Below are 14,909 nucleotides of genomic sequence, written 5' to 3'. Positions count from 1 at the left end.
CAACGTCCTCCACAACTAGACTGAAGAACAAAAGGACAGCAACTTGTCTGTTCCCCTTCCCCCAATTCCCCAGCACTGTTCCCATCCCCCCAATTCCTCAATAAAAATCTTTAAAAAATAAATAAATAAATGAAATAAAATAAAATTTGACAATCAATCAATCAATCAATAAAATAAATTTGGGCCTTTACTGCTCTGTCTAAATCAAATGTAATTGCCTACCATGAAAGTGCAAGAGCCGGGGGCGGGGGTGGTAGATGAGGGTAAAAGGGATCAAATATACCGTGATGGAAAAAGAACTGATTGACTCTGGGTGGTGAACACACAATGTGATATATAGATGATGCATTACAGAATTATGTACTTGAAACCTACGTAATTTTACTAACCATTGTCACCTCAATAAATTTTAATTTAAAAAGAAAAAAGAAAAGAAATACAATAGCACAAAAAAAAAGAAAGAAAGAAAGAAAATGGAAGAGCTGCACTGGAGCACTTACTATGTTCCAGGCAAATGCTAAGTGACCCCTACTGTGTTTCTTCTTACAGTGAACCTACAAGGTAGGCATTATAATCCCCATTTTACAGATGGGCAGCTGAGGCTTGGAGGTGTTATTTAACCTGCCTAAGGTCACCCAGTAATTAGGTGGTGGGGCTGAGATTCCAACCAGGCAGCCTGGTACCAAAGCCGGTGACATTGACCACCAGCTGTGCGGTCTTCTACAAAGTCTTTTACCATTCACAACGCTTTTTTGTAAAAAGCCCTAAAATTAGGATTGTAGATATTAAATGTTTAAACAAAATGCCTTTTTCCCATGGCTTCAAGATATCCACTGATTTTACCTCCCTAACTTGGGGTTGAAGAGCTCAGGCACTAATAGGCCCCAATTCAGAGAGGGTATAGGACAGGCACCTCCATTCCCATCACAAGGAACTCCAGCCTAGACACCAGCGCTGGCGACCCCCACCCCCTACTCCCATCTCCCATCCCTGCCTTGGCCCTCTGCTTTCAGGAAAAAGAGAAACGTGGGCTGGGACTGCCCTCTAGTGGTCGTGATGACAACTGCAACCAATACATCCACACCCGCCCAGGCAGGGTGCAGAACCTAGTCCCAGGTGAAGCAGGGAAACTGCCTGATGGGCACACCTACCTAGGCAGCACCAGGCCTCTGAGCATCGGAGACTTTACCGACATACAGGAGCTGGGTGGCCTGGATGCTATGGCCCCAAAAGGCCAAACCACACCAGACTCGCACTTTTTCACCTCATCTGCCTCCCATCCTCCCCCCACCTCTCCCCCCGCCCCCCCAATTGATGAGGACATTAGAAGTCGGGAGGAAGGCTCCCCTCGCTGGCAGGATTCTGGCCCTAGGGAAATGGCTGGAACCCTGAGTGAGTGTCCACAGCACCCGCCACACTTGGCCTGTGCCCTCCCTTCAACACTCTCACCCACTCCTCTCCTCAGGCAAATGCAAGTTTCACTGGAATCCTACCCATCCAAGCACTCCCTTCTCCAGGCAGCCTTCTCCGAGCCCTCCCCCCACCACACCCCCTTAGTTGACAGTCTCCCCTGCCCTCATTTGCTGCAGTGAATACCATGCAGGCCCAGCCTTTTCAGGGCCACCAGTCTTTCCTCCTCCTCCCGGAGCTGTCCCTGCAGCAGACTGGGAGCCTCTGAGGACAGGTATGCGGTCATGTGTGTCTCTGGTATCCACCTGCAGAGCGTCACCCAGGCCTGGGCACAGGCTCCTACTCTGTTGGCTATATCAACTGTACCTGAGGACTCAGCCCAGACACGCACAGAAGCCACAGCAATACCTGCCTATAGCAAGGCTTCCTCTACTCCTTTCCCACCCTCTCCATGATGCAGTACGCCCTGAGGGGCCGGCCAGGCAGCTGGGCCAGGTGAGGGAAAGGAAGTCTCCCAGGGATGCACACAGTGAGGCTGGAGAAGGAACAGAAGCTGCAAAGGCATATCAACTCTTACGGAGGAAGGTCTGGCTCTCAGGTGACAGCGGCCTCAGTCTGTACTACCTTTCTCTCTGTACTGAGATGGTGGACAGCTGCGTCTCAGATGGGAAAGCAGCTCCCCTCACAGTTCCCCTCAGCTTTGAGGGGCAGTGGGGTGGAAATCCAGAGCCGGCCAGTCCCAGCCCAGCAGAAGTCAGGGCAGCAGGGACATCCCAACATCAGAATCAGGCTGACTCCCAGGGCAGGAGGCCCTCCCTGGCTGGCCAGAGGGCACCTCAGAGTCACACCCAGTGCCCCACTCCCACCCCACCCCAAGACCTGAGTGCATTAGCGGCCTTCAGGCTGTCAGGAGCAATTCCAAATGCCCCATTTATATTCCTAAGTAGAAGACTTGTTAATATGGAGCCTGCCTCTAGGGAAATGGGAATTCGCTGGGTGAAAAGATGACAAATCACAACCCAGCGGCCAGGCTGAGAGCGCTAATATTCACTTACATCTTATTCATCGGGCCGCCCTTGCCAGCCACTGGGCCTCAGCCACCACAGGGGCCACGGGCATTGGCCCTAAGGAGCCCCTTTGGCTCCAAGAAGCTCTGGGATGATGGGAAGTGGCTGAACAGTCAGTCCCGGCAGCAGGCCAGGGAAAGGCCCAGCAGCAAAGGGGGGGGGGGGTGTACCAACCCCTAACCCCACAAAGCAGACATGGGTGAGGCCTAAACCAGAACATTCCTTGGGACAGAACTCCTGCTCCTGGTTCCAGTGAAAGAACCAAAGGCCCAGAAGTCCACCAGATTCATCTTGGGCTGCACCCAGCCTCTGCCTGAGAAAAGATGTCCCGTCACGCCACTGGGCCAAAAGGGAGTCAAGACAGCTCCAGCTCAGGTTCTGGCCTGGAGGATGGGTGCAAGCTACACACACACACACACACACACACACACACACACGCTTACACACTCAGGCACACAACACAACCCACGGGCAGGGCAGGGCACACAGCCAGCCTGGCCGGTACTGCCGAGTAGCAGGCTTGGTGCCCGGTCCCAGGCAGGGCGGGTGTGCAGTTTGAGTAATGGCGGGCGCGGGATGCACCCGAATCCTGATAAGGGAGAATAATAACTTGTCAAAGATATATATGATATGTGTTTGCTTTCCCGACGGAATATCTATGGGGCTAATTCATCAAGCCGGCAGGCTGGCTGGAGACCCAAGGAGGGAAACGAGAAGGAGCACGTGACAGGGCAGCCCCCAAGTCAGCCAGGGTGGGGAGGGGAGTGTGGCCTGCTCAGGCTGGACTCACTCCAGGGCCCTGGAAAGCACTGAAACTAGCCAGGTCCACCGAGGTCCCCCGGGTCCTGAATGCTAATGGCGTATTTTGGGGTCTATAATCCATAGATGTCCCACTTACTTGGGAACTCTCCTGTGCACCTTCTCTCTTCCATTCTTCCTTCCTGCTGCACCGTCTGTGTAAAGCCTCTGGTCTGAGGGGCTGACAGATGATCAGCAAATGTCTCCCTTTTAAGAGAGAAGATAAACAGAAATGGGTAGAACAAAGCTAAGAGGGAGGGCCCCACTTGTGTCCCGATGCCCCTTCTCTCTTTCCACCCCTGTCCCACTCTCCCACATACCCTCCAACCTTCCTAGGCTCTGGGAGAAGGAGGGGGAAAAAAGAAGGCAAGAAGGCCTGTTCCCCCGACTCAGGTCATTTCAAGGACGCTGAAGCCAGAAAACCCACCTGGAAACACATGGCAGTCCCCCAGGAGGTTCCACCTGCCACAGATGTTTGGTGGGGGCCCACCTCCTTACCAGAAAATATTCTTTCACCCGTCTTATTCCTTCATGATCAGCAGAGGATTAAAGCTGCCTTTTTAATCCTATTTACTTCCTCCTCTCTCCCTTTGTCATAGTGATTTAAAAAAAAAAATGAATGACTGCACATCATCCCAGGCCTCCCCAGGGCCTCCTGTCCTGAGGTCTTACCTGACCCTCTGCGCCCAAACCCTGAACACCACCCAGTCAACCTGGGTGCGGCCAGAGACCAATCTCCAGAAGAGGAACCCCAAAATTCAAGGTCTCGAAGGAAGTGTCCCTCAGGCGCCCTCCCCAGGACTGGGCACCTCTAGACCCTGCCCTTCTGTAACCCCTGCTGCCCCTCAGATCCTCACGTGGCACCTGCCTCACTTGTCACCATGCTGCCACTTACCACTGAGGTCAACTCCCTCACCTGGTAGCTCCAGGCTGACATTCAGTTCCACCTGTACCTGTTCATTCAACAAAGGCTAGAGCCCCTACTATGTGCCAGGCCACTTCTTGGCACTTGGGACACATCAGTGAGCAAAGCAGACAAGGAGCCCTGGCTGTGGAGCTTACGTTGTTAAACAAAATACTGAAATGCTTCACTCTGACTGGTGGACATTTACCACCACCGGCCCTTCCTTCTCTGCCTCCCGATGGCCCAGCAATCAAAGGGTTAACTTCTGGCACAGCTCAGGGACCACCAGGACCCTGCCCAGCCCCTGCCTGGCATCCATCCTGGTTAGTAAGGGCTGATGCCACACTGTTCTTAAATGCTGTGACTCTCACCCTGGAGAGTGCATCTGAAGCCCATCCTGTGGGAATTAAATGAGAGCTTCTCTGTGTAAGAATCACCATTGCCTGCCTGCCTGCCTGCCTGTCTGCCTTCATTCCATCCCTCCCTCCTTCACTCCTTCCTTCTTTCTTCCTTCCTTCTCTTCCTCCCTACCTAAGGCCTAAGGTCTCCCTCTCCTGGTCCTTAGCTCTGGGCACAGATCTGAGAGGCCACCCACTAATGCTTATAGCCCCCGTTCCCTCCCCCCAGGGCCATCCTGGCAGTGGCTGGCATCTTTGGGATCCTGAGGGCCAGGAAACACAGATACCAGGTGCCAAGGGTGCCAGCTCCCCACCCCCACTTGTCCTTAATGAACTGATAGCCCATTCTCCCTTCTGCCCCTCGGCCCCTCTCTCTGACATCCGCACTGCCCTATCCACAGAGGGCAGGCCCAGGGCTGGAGACCACTGGTTTGTCCCCACCCCAGGGCCTGTTGAACGGGAGAAGAAAGGGGGGCCGTGCCCCTGCCAGTGCAGCCTGAAGCTGGAGAGCAATTAACTTGGCGTTTTCAAACAAGGGCAGAGGAAGCGGGAACCACAGGACTGAGTCAGCACATCGGAAGGCGGGTGCCGAGCGGCTGGCTCAGCTCGTTAGCAGGACAGGGCTGAGCCAACGAGAAACAAGGTCAGGGAGAAATGGTGGGGGCCCCCAAACGGAGACGTGAAGGGGGACCAAGTCAGGAAGATGGCCACAGGCTCCCCCAGCCCGCACCCTACAGCCAGCCTGGGTACTGTCCTGGCTGCCAAAGCCGCAAGACCAACCCTCCCAGGCAGCTCCTGTCCACCACCAGCAGCCGGCCAACGTTCTCCGTGTACTGTACGTGCTCCACGACGACGAGTAAAGGTGACAGACACTCCACCACCACCCGCCAACACACACAGACACACAGACACACATATGCGCGTGCGCCAGGGCTGGCCTCCCAGGCAGACATGGCCAAGGTCCTGGAGTCTAAGGAGTAGCACAGGGCTGGAGAGAACAGAGGATGAGGATGGAGGAGGTCTCTGGTGGCCTGGGAGACATCTTGGAGGAGGTGGACTTTTAGTAGCTACATTTAAAATAAGGTCTGCATACCCTGCCTTTTTACAAAAGGAAACAAAGCCACTGAGCCCAGCCGCCTGCTGCATACTTTGTAGGCACCACAGGCACCACCCACCTCACCTAGGGTCCTTACATCAGCAAGTCTGCTCTCACCTAGGAGGCGGCCGAAGCCTGGGGCTTATGGGAATCGCCCAAGCTCACACAGAAAAAGGCAGAACTGAGATTTACATTTGTGGTCCACGGACCTCAGAGTCTACGTTCTTTCAAACTCCAGTGTTTCTGGGGCAGGACTCAGCTAGGCTGAGAAGACGGGCAGGCATTGGAGCAAAGGCCCAGAAGTGAGAACGAATAAAGTGAGTTCTAGCAACCAGGCTGCCAGCCAGGCTGGAAGGGGGGGCTGAGTGTGTGTGATGGTTAATTTCACGTGTCCACTTGACCCCCTAAAACACCACTCTGGGTGTGTCTGTGAGGGTGTCTCCTAAAGAGATTAGCATTTGAATCAGCAGACTGAGGAAAGATCACCCTCACTAAAGTGGGTGGGCATCCAATCGTTGAGGGTGTGAATAGAACAAAAAGGTGGAGAAAGGGTGAAACTGCTCTCTGCTTGAGCTGGGACATCCATCTTCTGCCCTAAACATCGAAGCCTCTGGTTCTCAGGCCTTTTGACTTGGATTGAATTACACCACCGACTTTCCTGGGTCTCCAGCTTGCAGACGGCAGATCATGGGACTTCTTGGCCTCTATAACTGTGAGCCAATTCCTATAATAAATCTATCTCCTATCAATTCTGTTTCCCTGGGGAACTCTGACTAATACAGCACGTCTCCATCACCCCAAGGATAGGGCTTCACTCTCAGAGTTACTGACATCATCCCTGTGGATGTGTCACAACTTGGGAGGCTCTCCTAAGCCACCCATTAACACATCCTTGCAGATAGGAACCAAAAATTTGCCAGAACACCATACTAGACCAGATCCTCATGATTGCCAACTCTACTGGCCTTGATTCATTCTCGACCCTTGAGAGAAGAGCTATTTCCAAGATGCTGCGTGGTTCCCTCTGGTTCTCATGCTGTTGCTCTTTTCTGAGCAAGGAAGCTTTAGGGGTAAGGCTCAGGGGCCACAGGCTGGGCGGTAAGGCCAGTGACAGTCAAGAACTGGGCAAAATCTGGAGTCAGCCGAGCCATGGCCATGTCGGCCATGAATGAGATGCAGCTCTCAGACGGGTGAAAGCGCAGGAAGGAGAAAGGTCCATTGCTCAGCTGGATTCCAGCCTGAGTCTCCCGTCAGCACTGACCTGAAAATTCCTCTCGTTCTAGGCCTTCCAGCCGGGCAGGGCAGTCCCTGCCGATGCCACTGCCCCTTTCATGATGTGACCTGTTCCCATACCCTCATCTCTCCTATCTAAATGTGAACCGAGTTTCCCTTGTCTTCATAGTCCACCTTGGCAAGGTTAAAACTTTCTGAAAAAGGCTTTCATGAGAAAGCACAGGGCAGATAAATACAAAATCATGCGACGGACAAGAGCTCCAAACACTTCTGTTGGATGATGAAAGCATTCCACTGGATCCCACCAGGGTGAGTGCCTCCGACACGGGGGCTTTGCCTTTTCGGGTACTGCTGTATGCCTGGGGCCCAGAGTAGTGCTTGGTATAGTGGGTGCTTAGTACACCTGTCCTGAGTGAATAAGTGGATGAAGGAATGCATGGATCAAATAAACGCCCCGCTTGGTGCAAAACATGCCTCTTCTCTCCCCAGGAGCTCCACACATCACTGGCCTGATGACTCCCTGCTGCCCTCACCTGACTTACAAACAAGCCTCATCAGGAGCCCACCAGCTTTCCTGCCAAACACGTCCTCCTGCCTCCGCTTTGCACGGCACCCCTCCCACCCCAAGGGCCACGGGGACCGTGCCACCATCTGCTGCTGTGCTGAGCAATTACTGCTGCTTGCTGTGTGCTAGGCCCAGCACCAAGCCCTCTCATTTAATCCTCACGTTCTGGACACAGGTGCTGACACTGCACCGTTTTAGAGACGAGGAACCAGGATTAGAGAGGTCAAAGGTCACAGAGCCAGGACTCAAGACACTTAACTCTGTTTCCCAAACTCATGCTCTCTGCCACTAACAGTAGTGATGGTGGACCTTTGACACCACTAGGCTATCCCCTAAGATCTTCACCAATCACCAAATCAAGACTATCAGACACTGAATGTGCCCCAGAGGCATTCGTTCAATACGGATGAACCAACCATGTGTTCAGCGGATGCATGAATGATGGGCATGTGACCCTTGCCCTGGAGTTGTCATGGTCCTTGGGGTGGGCACCACCTTGCCTGGAGTTTGTGGTCCCCGACTGGGGCTCTTCCATCTCAGTGCTGGATTCTGAGCATCAGACAGTCTAGAGCAGCGGTTCTCAACCTTTCACAGGGGTCGCCTAAGACCATCGGAAAACACATATTTTCGATGGTCCTAGGAACCAAGAAACCACTCCTCTAACCATCTCCAGGCCCACATGCAGATACGCCCACATATGAGTACCCGGCGACCCCTGTGAAAGGGTCATTCGACACCCAAAAGGGTCGCGACCCACAGGTTGAGAACCGCTGGTCTAGAGAAACCCTGTCATTCAGCCTTCCTGGCCCCAACGAAGGCAGCCAGCAGTTCCCAGCTTGCTCACAGAGCTCATTTGCCCCAAAGGTCCTGTGCTCCAAGAACAATCAAGCACAGGTGACCTTGCTTGGGTGGCGGAGGGAGGGGGCTCTTCAGTGAGTCATCACTCAGGCATCCCCCAGGGAGAAGGTGCTCTGGAGCCCTGACACTAAGCTCCTGCAACATTAAAAACACTTTACACACGTCAATGGTGAGAGACACCATCTCCACCAAGACAAAGCAGCATGGTTTCCTAAGAAAAGTACCGAACCAGCGCGGGTAGGGAACGAACAACTAGTTCCACCTGGAAGGGCCAAGCCTTCTACGTGGAAAGTTCCGATGTGATTACTGGTCCATGGGGCTTCACCTGAGTCCCATCAGAGAAGGCTGGAGATTTGTCCCACCTCTGAAGAAATGGAGCCAGGATGTGGACCCAGCATCTTCTCTGGTCCAAAATCCAGGCCTCCTGCCCTTATTACCATGTGCCCAAATTTAGAGGGAACAGGTCAGCGTGGGTACTAGGAGTAGGGTAGGGCAAGGCCAGGCCTGACGGCCAACCAAAACATCCTGGCCAGTGTTGTCCTGGCCCCACGGACATTTCCTTAGATTGTTGCTTCCATATACACCCATTCTGGCAGCTGGCTGGCACTGGTCTTGTCTGGATGTGCAAGGGCTGGTGGGGGCCTCATGCACCCGGGGTTTTCATCTGAAGAAAGAGTCCTTTCTCACAGCCTGGCCAATGTAGAGGCCTGGGAGCAGAGACACCCAGACTGTCTTGTGAGACCCTCAGCCTTAAGCATCAGGGTCCTAGGGACCAAATGGTCACCTGAACCCAGGACAGAACTGGCAACATCACCTGATGCCTTCCCTTTCCCTCTCCCCTACCCCTGCCCCCAGCTGACCAACTGTCTTCCTCCCCAGCCCTGGTCGGGGGAGTCTCTCCTTTTAATGTTGAAAGAAGCCATATCCATCCTTTAAGTCTTCCGTCCTCCAGCCACATGGCATTTGTACTCTTCCCTAATTACCTTTCACCCTTCGACAGCACTGAGCCTTCACTTCTGTCACTTCCTCTTCCCTGTCTCAGCCACTTAAAATCTGGCCCATCTTTTAAGGCCCAATTCCACTGCCCCTGTGGGCGTCTCTCCTAACTCCAACCTCCCAAGCCTCTCCCTGTCCGTGCCCCTTCCACCACACTCACCATGCTCTGTCTCGTGCTGCAGTGACATTTGTACATGGCTTGTTTTCCTAGTACAGTGCCTGGCACAAAGAAAGCTCAAAACTAATTCTTAATTGAATGAATAAGTCCAGTGTACTCATCACGTTACAGACAAAGAAACTGCAGCCAGGAGAGGTTGGTTGTCTTCCTTAAGGTCACACAGCTCCAAAAGCCACAAAAATGTGTTTCCCACCCCACCATCTTTCCCTGACCCCATACAACCTCTTATCACCTGAATCAAGCCAGGGCCATGAGCTCAGGATGGGTGATTTTGTGACTGCCAAATGTATGACATATACAGAAGAGTATAAATATATACGTGCAGTGAAAAAGTACAATCACCCACCACCGGGGTTAAGACATACAATGTTGTTAGTGGCTTAGAAGCCCCAGGTCCCCCCACTGTGACCCTCCCACGTTAACTCCTGGAGTTAACCACTATCCTAACTCTCCTATTAATCATTCCCTTGCTTTGCTTTATAGTTTCGCCACTTTTATGTGTCTCCCTAACAATGTATTGCTCTTTGCTTACCCAGCTAAGTTTGTGCTTGCTACTCAGTTTTTCAAAATGAAACAGGATCTGTGATCTCTTCAATGCTTAACACTGTTATGTTCAAGTTTTCCCAATGCAGTGAACTCAGAGCAGATGCCTATTATAAAACCAGGCCACAAAAGCATGTACAGAGTTCTTCCATCAGATAGTACCAGCTCTCTCCTAAAAGCCACTTTATTTTAGGCACTGAATTAATGGTGTACCAATGACATGCACAGTAATGTGGAATTAGCATATGTCTTGAATTATTTTTTTCAGGAAAGGATTATTTTTTCAGGAAAGTCAACTGCTCAGGCCCTTGTTTTGATTTTAGTTGTCTGACAGCGGCGACCTGCCCTCATGTTTAGAAGCAGAAAAGAGGCCCCAGGAGGATGTGAGGAGAAGGTTTAGAGGGTTCCCCTGACCCCTCCTCTCTTCCCTGGGGCCAGCCCTCGCCACGGTGGCTTTGGCCCACAGCTGCCCTAGCCCAGGGACACAGTGGCAAACAGAAACAGACCTACTTTGGTTTCCATGGCAACTGCAGGCATCAGGAAGCCAACTGAGTGAGCTGTAGCCAACAAGGCAGCTGGTTTGAAGGGTGTTGGTCTCTCTACGGACCAGCAAGGCAGAACCACCAGGGACCAGAGGCAACAACCAAGGCAGGAGGAGCCATTGGAGCTGGGCACACGAAGCATGCAGGGACCTGTCTGCAGAGCTTGCACGTTTCTGGATGCACACACATGCACCCACACTCACCCCCAACCCTCTCTCACCCAGGCAAAGGCACATGCTGAAAAATGCACATCCACACTCTCCTGTAAACATACAGAGATCCATGCTCACAAACTCGGACAACTCTCCACACCAAATACACCCCAGTTTTACATTTTGCCCCATTTTCACACTCAAAAATACAGACTCCTGCATATAGAGGCACATCCATACATTATATATGATGTATACCCAGAAAGACCCACATTTACCCCAATGTGTGTGTGTGTCTATACACACACCCACATGCACAGACACTGTACACACACAGGCAGTACACACACTGCATTTATCTTAAGACACCACAGACCCACATGCACGGGGAGAAATGCGTGCCCATACTCACCTGTGCACTCACAGGCTCACCACAGACACAGGCACACAAAACAAATCAGGTCAGAGCACTGGAAAGCTAAAACTCAGAAGATGAGGAGCCCAGGCTTTCTGAAACAACTCAGAAACGAGATTGTGGTTCCCTTCAGGGCTGGAGCAGCATGACAAAACCCAGAAATGACCGTCCTGGCTTGTCGCCTCATAAAGGGTGCCCGCCATAGCGGCAGTCCTTTAATCGTCTCTGTTGATTTACTAAGAGCAGTTCCACTGGAGGTGCCAAAAAAATTGTATACACATGACTTGTATTCATCTCTTGTTATCGGTATATGTTGAGGATTACAATTTTAATACATTTTTTCCTTCCTTAAAATGTGTATACATTTTTTTTTGGCACCCTCTGTATTTTGCGCCCTCCACAAATGCCAAAAGGACGTTAATCCAACAATCCTTGTGTCACTCAGACTTGGAATAAAAAGTTTGATGATAGACTCGCAGAGATGCACGCTCCTCTTTAAGACACCCATGGGTGTCCCTCTCAGGATGAGGCTGGCCCATCCCTGAGCATGCTTGGGTAGATTCACTGCCCATTGCCCCTAAAAGGCAAGAAAACGCCTGCTGGTTCCATGCCTAGGAAGGAGGGGCAAATTCACAAAGCATGGAATATATTCCATGCCAGGGTTTATATCCTGTCCTGGCAAGGACACCTGCCAACCACTGGCTCCATCCACCCAGGCCCTTCAGAACCAGAGATCACAAAGGCACTTGGGGGTTGAAGGTGAGGGGTCATTTTGTTGAAAACCTCTTGAAGCACATTTGAAGATTTGTGACATCATTTCAATATTGTCCTAATGATCATGTGATTAATGCACAGAAATTGAAAGACGTGTGTACCTGTGAATATCCCTCTTGCAGCAATAATAACAGCTAATGCTTACTGAGCCCAAAAATATCAATAAATGTTAAGCTATTGTTATTACTGTGGTTTTAGATTGATAACAAAATTAATCTAGGGACGGCCGGTTAGCTCAGGTGGTTAGAGTGCAGTGCTCATAACACCAAGGTTGCTGGTTCGATTCCCACATGGGCCACTGAGATGCAACTTCCACAACCAGAATGAAACAACGAATCGACTTGGAGTTGATGGGTCCTGGAAAAACACACTGTTCCCCCCTAAAAAAATAACAAATAATAATAATCTAGAACTTAAAATTAGGGGGTTGAGATGAACCTTCTATTCCATAGGATTTTAATTCAGTAAGCATTTTTTCAACTTTTTAAAAACTGTTTTAAAAACAGTTTCACATACACCACCTCATTCATATCCCTGAGCCTCTTCCGTGTGCCCAGCACCATGCTGGGGGGAGTGCGGTGCATTGCAAATTAATAAGACCCAGACCCAGGCCTTGAAGAGCCCACAGTCTATCCGGCAAGGGGTGCAGCATTGGCACTTATCACAAAGGCCAACGCAAAGGGCACTGAGCACAGGGAAGTGAATCATTCCTTGGTGGGAAAGAATCAGGGAGAATGGATAATCAAAGAAAGCTGCAGGGAAGAAGCCACATTTGTGCAGGGCATGATACAAGTAGGTTTAGAAAAGCCACGACAGGGCTGGAAAGGGGCGCCGAGGTCCCAGCAGCGTTGCAGAGCTCTGGATGGTAAACCTGTGTAGTAGACTCAGGGTGGGGTTGGAAAATGGAGAGAACAAAGCTGCAGAGGTAAACAGCAGCCAGATTCAGAAAGGCCTTGCACAGCAAGGCAAGGAGTTCCATCCCAACAAATCATCAGGTGTGTGAACAGGTCAAACCTGTGGCTCAGGAGAAACACCTCAGCGAGCTGGGTGGCCGAAATGGATGTGGGGTACCACTGGGAGCATCGGGACCAAAACACCAGAGTTAAAATTGCACCCTCCCATGAACAAAGTCGGAGCCCAGTGAGCACCCCCGCAATTGGCTCGGTGCCTGACCCATAGAAAGCCCAGCATAAATGTTTGCTGAACTGCCCGGCACTGGGTCATGCGAGGAAAATGGAATTAAGAGGCGGGCGACCCTGAGGGCTAGTTCAGGTCTCCTATCGAGTGGCTCCAGCACCCTGGGCCAGAGTTTTAACCTCTCCGGTTCTCGATTTGCACGCTGGTAAAACGAATCCGATAAAGCCCTGACCTTCCTGGCTTAGCTATTCTGAGGCTCACACAAGGAAACAGGCTGAACGAGCCAGAAAGGCGCAGAGCGCGGCCCGAGCTGGGAACCACGCGGGCCGCTGCCACTCGCGCCCGGACTTGCCTCACTCCGGGACCAGGTGCGGGGAGATCTGGCTCAGCCGTCAACAATTACCTGCGTCCGGAGCCGGACATCTGCGCTGAGTCTCCGCAAAGGCAGACGGCGCGATCTGGCCGCGCGTCCGTGCGTAGGCCCCGCCCCGGGACGCTAGCGCCGCGCTCCGCAACCGACCGCAGTTGGCCGGACAGATGCGGCGGGGAGGGGACCTGGGACGCGGGGGTGGGCCCCCGGAAAGGATGCGTGCAGAGCACCTCGGTGGCCAGACTGTGGGATGCCCAAGGTGCCCCTTCCCTTCCAGGAACAGCGCCCCTCTCCCATTCTCATACCCCTTCTGAAAAGTGAGCAGGGAAGGTATGGCTCCCTGCTTCCCACGTGGAAAAACTGAGGCTCAGAGACACTAGGTGACGTTCGTCTGGACACAGATATTCAGAGATGGAGCCAGATGGAAACCCAAGTCTCCTCGACTCCAAGTCCGCTGTTCTTCCGTTGACTGGTGCTGCTCTGGTCCCACAGACCACTTTGGCCAATATTGGATGAGGACAGGAATTCTTCCTTCACCCAAGGCTAGCTTTGCCTCCTTCCAGCCCAGGTACCTTGCCATCCCTGTGCCACCTGGTCCACTCCTGAACCAGCGTGCCACCCCACGTACACTAAGGTTAATGGAGATCTGAGCCAAGCATAAAATCGGTAGAATTAAATCATGACATACAAAGAACACCTTTAAAAACAAAAATAGATGATTTGTTCCAGTAAACTACCCATCTGTTCGTGTCCTCTCTTACTGGACATGATTGGGAGCTGACCCTACTATCATGGAATTTTAGTCTCTGCTACTTGAAAAGAACCTTTAAAGAAATCTAGTCTAAATGCCACCCCTAGGCAGGTGTACCTATCAGTACATCATCACCAAGTGCTCATCCAGCCTTAACTGGCACACCTCCCCAAACCCTGAGCTCATTTCCTCTTTGCCCAACTCTGGTGATTAGGAAGTTCTTCCTTCTCTTTGGCAGAACTCTGTCAGTCTTCTGAAGAACCCAATTGTCCCTGGTGGGGCCACACAGAACAAATCAAATATCCCTTTCATAATCTAGCCTATATTAGGAGTCACCCTTCTCTTTTCCTGACTCAGCGGCCCAGGTTCCTTCAACTATTCCTCAGACGTCACATTTGTGAGTTCCTTTCTCAGCCTCCAGACACACTCCTGTCTGGTCCTGTCCTTCAGAGATCAGCACACATGTGTGTTCTGACCATGTGTCAGACACTGTGCTGTGTCATCTCATTTACTCAGGACAATAACCCCAGCAGGTGGGCGTGATCATTATCCCTATTTTGCAGATGAGGAACCTGGCACAACGTGAGGAAGTTGCCAAGTTACACTGCAAGTGGCAGAGCAGTCTCTGCTCCTCTCTGCTGCCCTTGTGGCTCCCAGAGAACATTACTCGTATCCAGCAGCTCCAGCAGAGAGACCGGAGCACTGGAGTTGTGCTCAGAACA

The 14,909-nt window shown here is 51.9% G+C and overlaps 1 pseudogene; it reads right to left on the bottom strand.

Moving 5' to 3' along the window:
• LOC109385285 (V-type proton ATPase subunit G 1-like) overlaps positions 1-13,551 on the bottom strand; it is a 246,208-nt pseudogene extending 232,657 nt beyond the window's left edge.
• Between the last annotated feature and the right edge of the window lie 1,358 nt (positions 13,552-14,909).

Source organism: Hipposideros armiger, unplaced genomic scaffold (genome assembly GCF_001890085.2).
Source record: "Hipposideros armiger isolate ML-2016 unplaced genomic scaffold, ASM189008v1 scaffold_111, whole genome shotgun sequence".
Taxonomy (NCBI): Eukaryota; Metazoa; Chordata; class Mammalia; order Chiroptera; family Hipposideridae; genus Hipposideros; species Hipposideros armiger.
The sequence above is the reverse complement of the archived record's forward strand: the minus strand, read 5'-3'. Positions and strand labels throughout refer to the sequence as shown.